The sequence below is a fragment of the Lipotes vexillifer genome, unplaced genomic scaffold, assembly GCF_000442215.2.
Source record: "Lipotes vexillifer unplaced genomic scaffold, Lipotes_vexillifer_v1.1 scaffold63, whole genome shotgun sequence".
Classification (NCBI taxonomy): domain Eukaryota; kingdom Metazoa; phylum Chordata; class Mammalia; order Artiodactyla; family Lipotidae; genus Lipotes; species Lipotes vexillifer.
In genome coordinates, this window is record NW_006784492.1 from 4668827 (window position 1) to 4681500 (window position 12674).

General features: G+C 35.1%; 1 pseudogene; it reads left to right on the top strand.

Moving 5' to 3' along the window:
• Positions 1 to 12051: 12051 nt before the first annotated feature.
• Positions 12052 to 12342, top strand: LOC103077461 (transmembrane protein 258 pseudogene; annotated as a pseudogene).
• Positions 12343 to 12674: the final 332 nt, after the last annotated feature.

Below are 12674 nucleotides of genomic sequence, written 5' to 3' on the forward strand. Positions count from 1 at the left end.
TTGATCGGCTTCAAGGTTGCTGCAGCAGTTTGAGTCTAAGAGTTTTCTGGCTGCCTTCATGACAAAAAACATTTTCTGTAACTGAAGTATAGTTGATTTACAATGTAGTGTTAGTTTTTGGTATAGAGCAAAGTGATTCAGTTCTAAATATATATATGTGTGTGTGTGTGTGTGTGTCTATATATATATTATATAAACTTTTTCACATTCTTTTCCATTATGGTTTATTACAAGATATTGAATATAATTCTCTGTGCTATACAGTAGGACCTTGTTGTTTATCTATTTTATGTATAGTAGTTTGTATCTGCAAATCCCCAAATCCTAATTTATCCCCCCCCTACCCGCTAGACAAATTTTTAAATAGTTCATGTTCAGGAAGCAGAGACTTAACAGGGTAATACAGAATTGCTTTAAAAGACAAGCCAGATATTGAATATCATTTTAAAACTAGAAATTTATCTTTGGTGATTTAAGTTGTTTTCATTTTCACTGTTTTAGGCACCCAATATGGTTTCCACTGCTGTAAGTCTTCTCTGGAAATTATGAAAACAAGGAAAAAAATTCTTAAGCAAACAAACAAACGAAAAATACGGAGACTAAGATTTCTTAATTTCTTATAGCTCTTATCTCTCCTTGGGAATATTTGTATTTTAAAAGAGAAACACATTTGTAGAACACGTGTTTAACTTAGAGGAATCACATTTTCTGATGCAAAATTTATTGTGTCTTGTAAATAGGAATAATATTTGGAAGTGAGAGGCAGATGTCCTTTCCACATGTAGTACCTTTAGGAGGTACCAGGTCCACAACTAGGTTCCAACTAGGTCTGAAAAGGTCACATTCTATTCAGGTCACATACAATTGAGATGTATTTTACTATCAGAACTCTTGCTTCCAATTACACCTGTGGAACAAAAAAGAATTGGACAGATATAGGTCCGATTGTCATGAAACTACTTAATAATCATATAAATTTGTGCAATAAAACCCTTTCCGGACCTCAAGATCCACATCTATATAATGGGGCTAATTATATCAAACTATAGGACTGTTGTAATGATTTGGAATAATTCAAGAACAAAATAGATTGTCTGGAATATATTAGGTACTCACTAAATGATAAAATATAATAGATATAGAGCATAGTCTATTTTTTGGCATATGATACTATAATACACCAGGCATTATGCTCTGTGTTAAACTCACAGAAACTTATTTAATATTCTCAACAATCCTCTGAGGCAGAGGATACTTAAAATTATTTAAATATTTAAAATTTTAAAGTATTTTAAATTAACCTAATTTTAAATATGAGGAATTTAAAGCTTAGAGATATTAACTTGTCCATGGTTGTCTCATGGTTGATGCTAACTATAGAACTGGGTGTAAAACCAGGATTAAGAGTTCTTACCCACTAGAATAAATGGTCTCCATTTTGACATCCATCTACCTGTGCTACCAACAGAATTCATTTCCATGTCAGCATTATCCTGTTTTTGTAATGATATATAAGGATACACCTTATAAATTTATACTTACTCATTCTAGATTAGATAGGTGGTTATTATTTACTCTACTTATCAGATCACAGGTGGCAGCTTTGCAGGTCACTATCTAAATCTACTATCCGATGTGGAATGGCATAAGCTGCAGGACCCTGCAATACAGCATTTTAGTCAACTAAGAATCTAAATTCCTAAGCTGTTGATTTTCTCTTTGAAAAACATAAACGTGAAGGATAAAGAAAATTCCAAAATAAAGGAATTGAATAACTGGAACATTTGCTTTCTGTGAGATGATGGCAAAATGATGTTTGACAAACTGGTAAAATATTTTAGTATATCTCTTTTAAAGACCTAAGATTTTGGGCTTCCCTGGTGGCGCAGTGCTTGAGAGTCCGCCTGCCGATGCAGGAGACGCGGGTTCGTGCCCCGTTTCGGGAGGATCGCACATGCCGCGGAGCGGCTGGGCCCGTGAGCCATGGCCGCTGAGCCTGCGCGTCTGGAGCCTGTGCTCCGCAAATGGGAGAGGCCACAACAGTGAGAGGCCCGCATAACGCAAGAAAAAAAAAAAAAAAAAACCTAAGATTTTGACTGGAATTGTTAGAATACTTTTGAAAATATTGAAGTCTAGACAAGGAGCATTAAGGATAGAGATTCCATCAACCCTGAATGAAGCAGGTGAACCCAACAATAAAGTTGTAGCAACCATGGTCAGATTTCTCTGACCATGTGATGACACCAGCTGCTCTGCTAAAAAGCCTTTGAAAGTGTTCTTCTTTTAACATCCTGGGATATTTCCGATTCCAGCTCTGGATATTTCTTGGCATAGAAATTTTGGACTACAGTTTATCTTTGTACTGGCAGGACAATTCTAACTCATGATCCTGAGCTTGGATGATAGAGGATTATTGGCAGGGAGAGTTCTGTGGTTGGCCTTTAAAAGGTTTTCATTTTCCTGTTTAGTCAATCCCTTGATTGTTTATCTTTCAGGCATAAGATAATATTTTTGCCATTCTCCTTCTGACCGAATTTATTTGGATAAATTATTTGTATTTTTATTCATGTGTGGAAGAAGCATAACAATTTTTGTCACTAATGCATATGCATTATGTAGTATATGCCAGAAATAATGGTGTGAGAATAACTTCATTTTTCACCTCTTGATGCACTTTTTTTTATGACTAAGAGGCCCCACTGGACTTTATATTTTGTTCATCTTGTTATGAAGAAAATTCCAGGAACAACTTTTTTTAAAACTATGAACAGATTATTTTGAGTCTTAATATATCCTCAGCATACTAGCACTTTTTTGCCATTTCTTTCAAAACACTTTATTTGGGGGAGTCAAGCATTTAATTTCTATCAAAAGGTAAAATTTTATTTTGTAGATTTATCTTATTGATCTCTGAAATTATGAAACACAGAGATGCAAGATGAAGTAAATTCTGTGAAAACAATGGCTAGCATAAAATATTCAATAAATTTTTATTAATGACATCTTAAGTGATTGTGTTGATGCTCTCTATATTTAGCTGTTACTTATTTGGGACCAAGATTAGCAATATATTTAAAATGTATTGTTTAGTTTCCATAGTTGCATAAAGATTTCAAGGAAAAAACAGGAATCATATACAATTTATCCTTTTTTTGTTATATGAACACAACTATTATGTTATCAGCATGTTAAGTAGAGATATACATAAAAAAATATATATATATATGAAAATTGATGCTTTCAATGAAACAAATACTTTAGGTAAGAAAGTGTAATACTTAGGCTAATTTTTTGCGTGTGTTTTATTTTTTATTTTTGTGTTTGTTTTGGTTGTATGGTTGGCTTTTGTGCCTAATTTCTCCAGATGGCCAGTTTTCTTTATATCAGAAGATAATTGTTGTATTATCCAACTCACCTGGCTGGTATAGCATTTTACAATTTGTAATGAAATAGGTCAGTTCTTGAGTAGAGGCAGAGCAATTGATTGGATGAGAATTCTGTCACTTTCATGTTCTTAGACTATTGGTCTGCCTAAGACTCTGTGTAACTTCTGTAGATAGGCTAAGAAATTTATTGGTTTTCCTCAGCTATTAAAGTAGGAAGAGTATTAGGGATATTCCACTCATCTGAACACTGGATGAACATTTCATAAGTGGATATGAAGTGATAAAGTAGTCAAAGATATTAAACTCCTAAAAATAGCAAACGAAATATTGATTCTTTTAGAAATTTTCTCAAAACTGAAATTGGACAATAGAAGTCAACCATTGTATTGACACAAAACAACATTTCTGAAATACTTTATTCTATACGATTTTCAGAATACATCTTTTCTTTTAATAATATGCCTACATAATTTTTAAAATTAATTTATTTTTGGCTGTGTTGGGTCTTCATTGCTGCGCGCGGGCTTTCTCTAGTTACGCCAAGCAGGGGCTACTCTTCGTTGCACTGCGCAGCCTTCTTATTGCGGTGGCTTTTCTTGTTGCAGAGCACAGGCTCTGGGGGTGTGCAGGCTTCTGTAGTTGTGGCAGGCAGGCTCAGTAGTTGTGGCTCGTGGGCTCTAGAGCGCAGGCTCAGTAGTTGTGGTGCACGGGCTTAGCTGCCCTGAAGCATGTGCGATCTTCCCGGACCAGGGCTCGAACCCAAGTCCCCTGCATTGGTAGGCGGATTCTTAACCACTGCGCACCAGGGAAGTTCCTGCCTACATATTTTAGAATGAACATGGATTAATCTATAAGTAATGACTTGATAGAGTTGTAACAGGTAATATTCCATGATTGGTGTTGTCATTTTGTAAGTATCAGTACTATGTTTCTTTTAGATTTTGCTTACTGCAATCTTGAGACCTCTAATCTCCTACACATAAGACCCACAGTCTTTAGTAAATAGTTATCACATTTAAAGGAAAAAGTAAATCAACCTGCACTTTACATTGTTCCTCTGAAATATTAGCAAGCTTCTTGCAGCATAGATATTTAGTTTATAGGGATGTAGAGGAAACAAAAAACATAAAAAGTACTCTCACATTTCTTCCTTGATTTATTTATACAGATGTACTAGAATATCCAATTAAAGAAGAACAGCTAAAACATAATTATTCTATTTTATAAAAGTGGTTATTAAAAATATCTAAAAGATAAATGAAACCTATTTTGTAGTTCTATAATTAAAAATATATAAGCCACAGTAATGAAATTTACTTAACTTTCATTAGTTTAAGGAAGAAAACTGTACTTTACTTTTCACTGATTAGATTACAATTGCTATAATCTAATTTTGGAAAAATTTGGAGTAAATAGTAGACTCAGGCCAAGCTGAAACTGATAAATGCATACCATACAATGCATATTACAGAACAGCCTAAGAATATGAGAGAAGAAAAATCACCAATAATTCCTAGGCATTGTGGTAGAATTTTGCCTGAAAATCAGAGAGTCATTTTATTTGTTCTTATGGCACCTCACCTAGGCAGACTGGATGGTAAATAATGATATTTTGGTTTACATCTGGGGAAGAGAGTCACAATCATCTGAAGCATCAGGAGCAAGGAATACTTGATTGCATAAAAGGAGACTGTGTAGGAAAATATTCAGGAATAAAAACTTCAGATTTATAATCAGGAAAATTGAAACTCCCAGATCTGCCCAGATTGCCTTCACTAGTGATAAACCCATTCCACAGCTGCTGTGAGTATTGGCAGATAACTCCCAGCTGCTGCCTACTCCACCTTACTACTCCCATCTCCAGGCTTTGGCCAATGGCTGAATGAAATGCTTTGACTGAATTAACATATAATTTTATTCAAAAGTAATTTTCGTTGTATCCTCATTGCTGTGTGAATACTTCAGCCATTTGTTGCTTAAGTATCATTAAGAAACAAGTACAGCCACTAGATTTCACAAAAATCTTTGATTTTTTTCTTTAATAAATATAATTCAAACCATCTGAAAGATAAAACATTAATTAGCAAAAGTACAATCTAAATAATAGACTTCCCAATTAAGAATTATGAGACCCCTAACAAGAAAAGTGTTTAAATAGCAAAACTTCCCTCTGTCCTTCCTTTCCTAGAAGTATCTAGTCATACAACTACCTTATTTCCAATTTTAACAAATTTCTTGCTGTATCTGTTATATATCTGTAATTTTCAGCAACTCTTACCCAACAGTTAGGTAAGCAATCTTATCTGACCTTCTGAACCCAGAGGTAGGGATCCTCTAACTAGAAGAAAATAAAGAATGCTTACCCCAGTTCCTACAGAGATTCAAAGACTTTTGAGAACAGTTTTATCATATCTGTAAACTAATTCTCTTTTTATTCCTATTATTGAGATTTATAACTAAGATTTTAAGTATAGAGAACACTTTTTGTTCATTTTCAAGTTTAAGCACTATAAAAATTATTCAAGTTATGAATGAACCTCAAAGGAAACTGAGTGTACTTGAACAGTGATACTTCCGACTGCTGTAGCAGTTATCTGTTTTCCCAATAATGTTGCAAAAAAGCAACCACAAAATCTCTGTGACATGCAACAATATTGTAATAAATATTTTTGCTCATGGTTCTGTGTGTCAGCTGGACAGTCCCACTGACCTAACCTGGGTTCATGGAGTTCACTCCTATCTTTAGTCAGCTGTTCCTCAGCTACAAGTTGGCTTTTCTGATCTTGGCTAAGCCTTCTGTCATGTCTAGGCCTCAACTGTTACAACTATGCCTACTGGGCTCTGTTCCTTGTTCTAATAATGAAGTCAAGAGCAAGAAGAAGGAAATGGAAGTGCACAAGCTCTGCTCACATCAAACGTGTCCTTGTTCCGTTAGCTAAAGCAATCACGTGCTCAAGCTCAGAGTCCGTATGGGAGGGCATGACCAAATGCTATAGAACTGAAGGCCGATAATGCAATTAATCTCCTGCAACGGGCTGCACCTCAGCTTGGACTCTTACTAATATATTTCCTTACCACTGCTTTCTATTTCAGGGTTAACTGGTGAGCTTAGAGGAAATAGGGAAAATTTTTCTGGGGTTTGAAGGAAGAGATGTAGCCAAATATTAAATCTGTTGTCTGATAATATGATATAACCACAGGATCTTTATTTTCTTAGGAGGCAAAACACCCCAGGAAGAGTGAGGATTTTTTACTGAGGCTCAAAAAAAAAATAAAACATGATGTAAATAAACTTATTTCAATTAAATCCAAAATATATAAATAATTTCCTATACACCAAGTATAAGTACCAATGGTAGATGCTTGGTATTAACATTCAAGGAATATGTCATAAATCAGTGTTCCTCAAAATTTAAAGTACATTTGAATTGCTTGAACGTTTTGTTAAAATTCATATTCTGATTCAATAAGCTTAGGATGAGGCACAAAATTCTTCATTTCTAAACAGCTCCTAGGTTGAACCCAATATTCCTGGTCCATAGAATACCACTTTGAATAGCAAGGTCATAGATTATACCTACAAGAAACAGAGCCTAATATGGGTAATGAAAGTGAGGCATGTAGACAGATGTTACTCTGTGTAAATGCAATGATAGAAATATATGTAGGAAAGTGGAACTGAAGCGAGAGGTATTAACTATGTTTGCATTGCAGCAATCACTGTATGGAGCTACCTAATACCACAGCATACTGAGGGAAATACAAGTACTTCTATACCACTGGAGTGTGATAACAACAGGTTAGGGAAGTTACTTCAATTGAGTATTTGCCAAATCATGAATGTAGCTGATGGGAGCCACCTATCCATCTACAGACTTAAGGTAGGCCAGTCACTTGGTTAGATATGCTTTAGATATGCTTTTTAGCACCCTCACCCTGTGACCATATGTAGGAAGGGGAAACATGAAGGCATTGAGAATACTTTAGAGATAATTTCAATAGTGGAGGTTCTCTATGATGACAGCCTTAATTAGTGTCATGACACGTAGAGTGATGATAATGTACTCAAGACACATTTAAAAGATAAGGTAGTGATAGATTAGTTAAGTAAAGAAAGGTAGGTGGAAAAGATACAGAAAGCCCCTCCTGTTAGCTATTACTGTAGATACAAGTGTAAGCAGTCTTTCCAATAAGACTTCGTCCTATTTTAGAGTATTTAGAGTATTTTAGCAGGTGGTCCATTTTTGGTGACTCTTTCCTCAGATGTTTACCTATTATTGCACCTTTAGATTTGCTGATTGACACCTACCTATCGTCAATATTAGATGCTTGTTGTCATCCCTGCATGATTTTATTCTTGGAAACTTCCCCTCCCACTTGGTAAATCTATCAATCATGCTGTCCATGCTGTCAACATTTTGCTGAACCAGAGCTGTACCTGGGTTACTGGGGCTATCAGAAAATACCACTATGTTTTCTAGGATCACAAATCATAAAGAGAGTGTGAGCTACAACTACATTTCTGAAGGAAATTTAGTCATAGGAAAGAGAAAATGAAAGGACCTGGCATCCCAATGGCATCCTTTATGTCCTGGAATCCAGCCCAACTTAAAGCCATGTCTATCCTAGCTATGTAATCCGATAACTTCCTTTTATGGTGTTTAATCTATTTTGAGATAGATTTTTGTTTCTTGTAAACAAAAGGATCTCAGCTAACTTGATGCCTACAAAAAAATGAATAAAATTACCTGTCTTTCCAGTTTCAGTGGATTAAATTCTTGCTTGCTCCTAGGCACATGAAAACTATCACCCTATATAGTCATGTAGTTCATGCTAGGTAATTGCACATCAAATAGGTAGAATGTCAGAAAAAAAAACAAATAAAAGCATAACACTTTATTTTTTTACTAAGGACTGATGTCTTTATTACTGATGTATTTAAATTATTTACTAATAATTTAGTAAATTGTACTAAAGTTTTTGGCAAATACTCAATTGCAGTAACTTCCCTAACCTGTTGTTATCACACTCCAGTGGTACAGAAGTACTTGTATTTCCCTCAGTATGCTGTGATATGTACTTTATTCCATAAATTACTGAGCCCTAATTGTGGACACAGCATTGTGCCAGGCATTCTAGAGCAGAGAAATTTGAATAATTTACAGTTTCTGTAACAAAGAACATTTTTAAATGGAGGGAAAAGAAGCACCACAGAATGAGTTTATTTTGTGACATGGAGGGGACTAACTTTAGTGGCATGATAAAGAAGCCAGACCTTTCACAGCAATCAATAGTTGTTTTTTTTAAGGGATATTATAATGTCTTCAAAACCAAACAAACTAATAACACCAAGGGAACAACATCTAGGGATCAAAAAAGAATGAGCATAGTCCATTAGCAGTTTCTGGCAGCCTGGGGAGGAATGATCGTAACTGGAGTTGTTATTAAGAGAGCATGAACAGAAAGGAATGAAACATAAGGGAGAATCTAAGATTATAATCATTTGCCTCAAGTTATCTTAACATGAATTCTGTGAAGACCCTCAGAGGTCATTTATTTATTTAAACTAATATTCAAAAATATTTCCTTAAAATCTAAACCATGAACAATGAATTGCATATTTTAGAATAGATTTCCTATTATCTGAAGGTCTATTGCAGAGCACTTGTATAACAATTGTTATTCACTGCTGATAAACATAAACTCTTGACAATACGCAGACCAAATTGTTTGTATTTAAATAGCATGTATATATTACTACCTCTAAAGAACAAAATGTCTTTAGTATCATAGTCTAAGATAGGTAAAAACAAACTCCATAAGAGGCAAGTTTTTCCTCAATAAATGACAACTACTTTGAAGAGCAAGTTACTAGTGGTCTAATATAATAAATGCAGAGATAAGTACTTATTTTTGCCTGAAACTGACACAAATGTATTGGGTAATTTTCTTTCAGAAGTGTTTATAAATATTTACTACCTAATCTTAAAAATAGTTATTTTTTCCAGATAAGAATTGTTTAAAAATAGAAACGAAAAATATCTTGCCCGAGTCTATGTAATATCTTATACCTGAAATTCATTTACCTAAATATTATGATGGAAATAAGTTCATTTTAAATAATCACTAAGTAGAGCTTTCTACATACTCTGTCACCATACGTTCAGGCAGAGATAATCACTTATTCATCTCATTAAAGGGAAATAATTCTTAGAAAATATTAATGTTCATTGCTCTATTACTCTCAATTTCTCCCATTAGAATCTTGTAAGCAGATTTTAGTGATGCCTGGATAGTCACTTTACTGCTATTTTGTGATTCTCAGTATAGCCATTTATTCATGCACCCACCACTTTATTCCATAAATTACTGAGCCCTAATTGTGGGCACGACATTGTGCCAGGCATTCTAGAGCAGAGAAAGTTGAATAATTTACAGTTTCAACTTTCAGTGAGCTTACAAACAATGAAGGCAGAAAACCTACATGCAAAATATGGTAACATAAGGAAATAAGATTGTGAAGATAAATGGATCACTGCAATCATGTGAAATCAAGTAAGATTTGAAGAGGAGATGGCATTTGGACTTTAGCTTGATATATAAATTATATTTGAACAGATAGGGAAGGAGGAAGGACAAATCAGATGAACGGGTTACTAAACCAGGTAAAAGCAAACAGGTAAAGCTGAAAAGTATAGAGCAGGTTTGGGAGAAAGAGACAAACAAGTAGCAGCATAAAGGGGAAAAAGAGAGACAAAGTAAAATCGTATATATAGTGACCAGGTAATAGTAGGTATTGAATGCTAGCCTATGGATACTCACTTTACATTGTAGAAAATGAAGAGCTATGAAAAATGTTTGAAAAAGTCACATCAAGGTCAAGCTATGGTCTTTGAGACTAGAGTGTAGGATGGATTATGTGGCATTGATCTTGGAGTCAGGAAGAATAGGCTCTCTAAAAAGTCTTAGCAAGAGAAATGGGAGTTGAATTGGAGTAGTTACACTGGAAATGTAAACGAGAAAACAGATGAGAGAAATATTGTGGAAATAAAATCAATATATCTTAGAGACTGGGTGAAAATTGGAGAGGCAAAAGCAGGAGAGAAACAAAAGTCAATGACAGGCTTGTTATTACAGTCCTAGGTGGCTAGGAATGGTAAAATAATTAGCAAAAATATGGATTTAAGTAGAGACATACCAGGATGTGGCAAGAGATAAGTGAAGACTGAAGTGTTAAGTGTTTTGGCTAGGAGGTTTGATTTGAGAGGTATAAGCAGTCTAACGCAGCAGATCCCAATCCTGGCTGATTATCACAGTTATCAAAGGAGGGTTTTGATCCAAACAAAACAAAATTATAACAAGAAGTTGTCAGGTTCTGTCCTCAGGAGTTCTCTTTCAGTAGGCCTAGGTTGCATCATGGGGTTCAGTATTCTTAAAAAACTATTCCAAAAATCAATCAGATTTGGAAATTATAGATCTATATAACACTGTGCACAGAATGATTAAATAATAATGGTACTTAGACTATTCCTTTCTCTTTCTGGGAGGAGGTAATGCAGAAAATATGACAAAGCCATTTATAACTTAGAATCCATCAAAAAGTAACTGTTACCTCCAAAAAGGGATCTAAAAGTCTTTTTTTCCCTATTACCACAGAACATTCAAGAGTCGTATTTGACAGTAAACATAAACAAATGGCGTATGTTGGAGAGGCATAGCTGAAGAGTGCTATGCAGGTGTTTCATTGATAATTGTTGTAGAAAAACAACATTTTGCAGGGCATTAAGGAGGGAATCAGACTTCTTCCAAAATCAACTAATAATAATTTTGTACTTCAAAACTACAAAGAAAGACAAATAATGGGACCATAAATAAAGCTTTAGAAAACACAGCAAGAGAAAAAGAATTGAGGAAGTAAGAAGATTAAACAAAGGATAATTACTCACATACCGAAAATTAAATTGAAAAGAGTTACCCAAATGGTCAAAACTATAGGTAATTCAAAAGGTAGGACTGAACAGGTTTTACTGGAGTTCCATGTTTTTAATGGGTTTTGAACTACCAATTAGGTGTAGAAATTCAGTTATCTACAAGAGATCAATTAATGTGTAGTGGCTAAGTATGAGGTACTCAATAAAATACTTGTTGAATGTATACAGATCAAAACCAATACCATCATGCAATTATGTTTGAGAAAGATTTCTGATACAAATATATATAAAGCACTAAACATAAAGGAAATGATTAATGAATTGAACCATATAAAATTTAAGAACTTCTTTTCATCAAAAGGCATTATTAAGAGAGTAAAAATGAAGAAAATTAAGAGAGTGGAAAAAGATTTCTCTGGCCCAAATCCAAATAAAAATTTAAAGTTTTTAATAAATTAAAAGTTTTCAGGAGCAGTGGATTACCCTGAAAAAATGAGCCTGAAAAAATGGAGCTTGAGGGGCTTCCCTGGTGGCACAGTGGTTGAGAGTCCTCCTGCTGATGCAGGGGACGCAGGTTCGTGCCCTGGTCCGGGAGGATCCCACATGCCGCGGAATGGCTGGGCCTGTGGGCCATGGCCGCTGGGCCTGCGCGTCTGGAGCCTATGCTCCGCAACAGGAGAGGCCACAACAGTGAGGGGCCCACATACTGCAAAAAAAACAAACAAACAAAAAATATGGAGCTTGAGTCCCTGAGAAGATACACCAGCCCAGTGAACCTGGCTGTCTTTCCACATCTGACCGTGGGGCTGTTGGCCATTGGCATGTTCTTCACTGCCTGGTTCTTCATTTATGAGGTCACCTCCACCAAATACACTTGGGATATCTACAAGGAGCTCCTCATCTCTTTGGTGGCCTCATTTTTCATGGGCTTTGGAGTCCTCTTCCTGCTGCGCTGGGTCAGCATCTACAATATGAACTCCCAAGGGTTCCAACCAGGTGGCTTAACTGAATCCCTGCTTTTGTAAATTCATTTTTTTTCCTGCTATGCTGGAAGTGTTCCACCTGCTGCTCACAATAAAGGCAGGTGTGTGACCAAAAAAAAGAAATTCTCATATCCAAAATGCATATAGATAACTTCTACAAGTCAATAAAAACATAGAAAAATGGACAAATAAACTGGGCATTTATTTTAAGAAAACAGAATATCCAAATGGTCAATACATTTACAGAAATATATTTAATCTCATCTGGTAAATGAACATTAAAATCACAAATAGATACCCTCACATTCCAATAAGAATAGCTAAAATTAATAAACTGATTATACCAAGTGTTGATGAGGACATGAAGCACATAA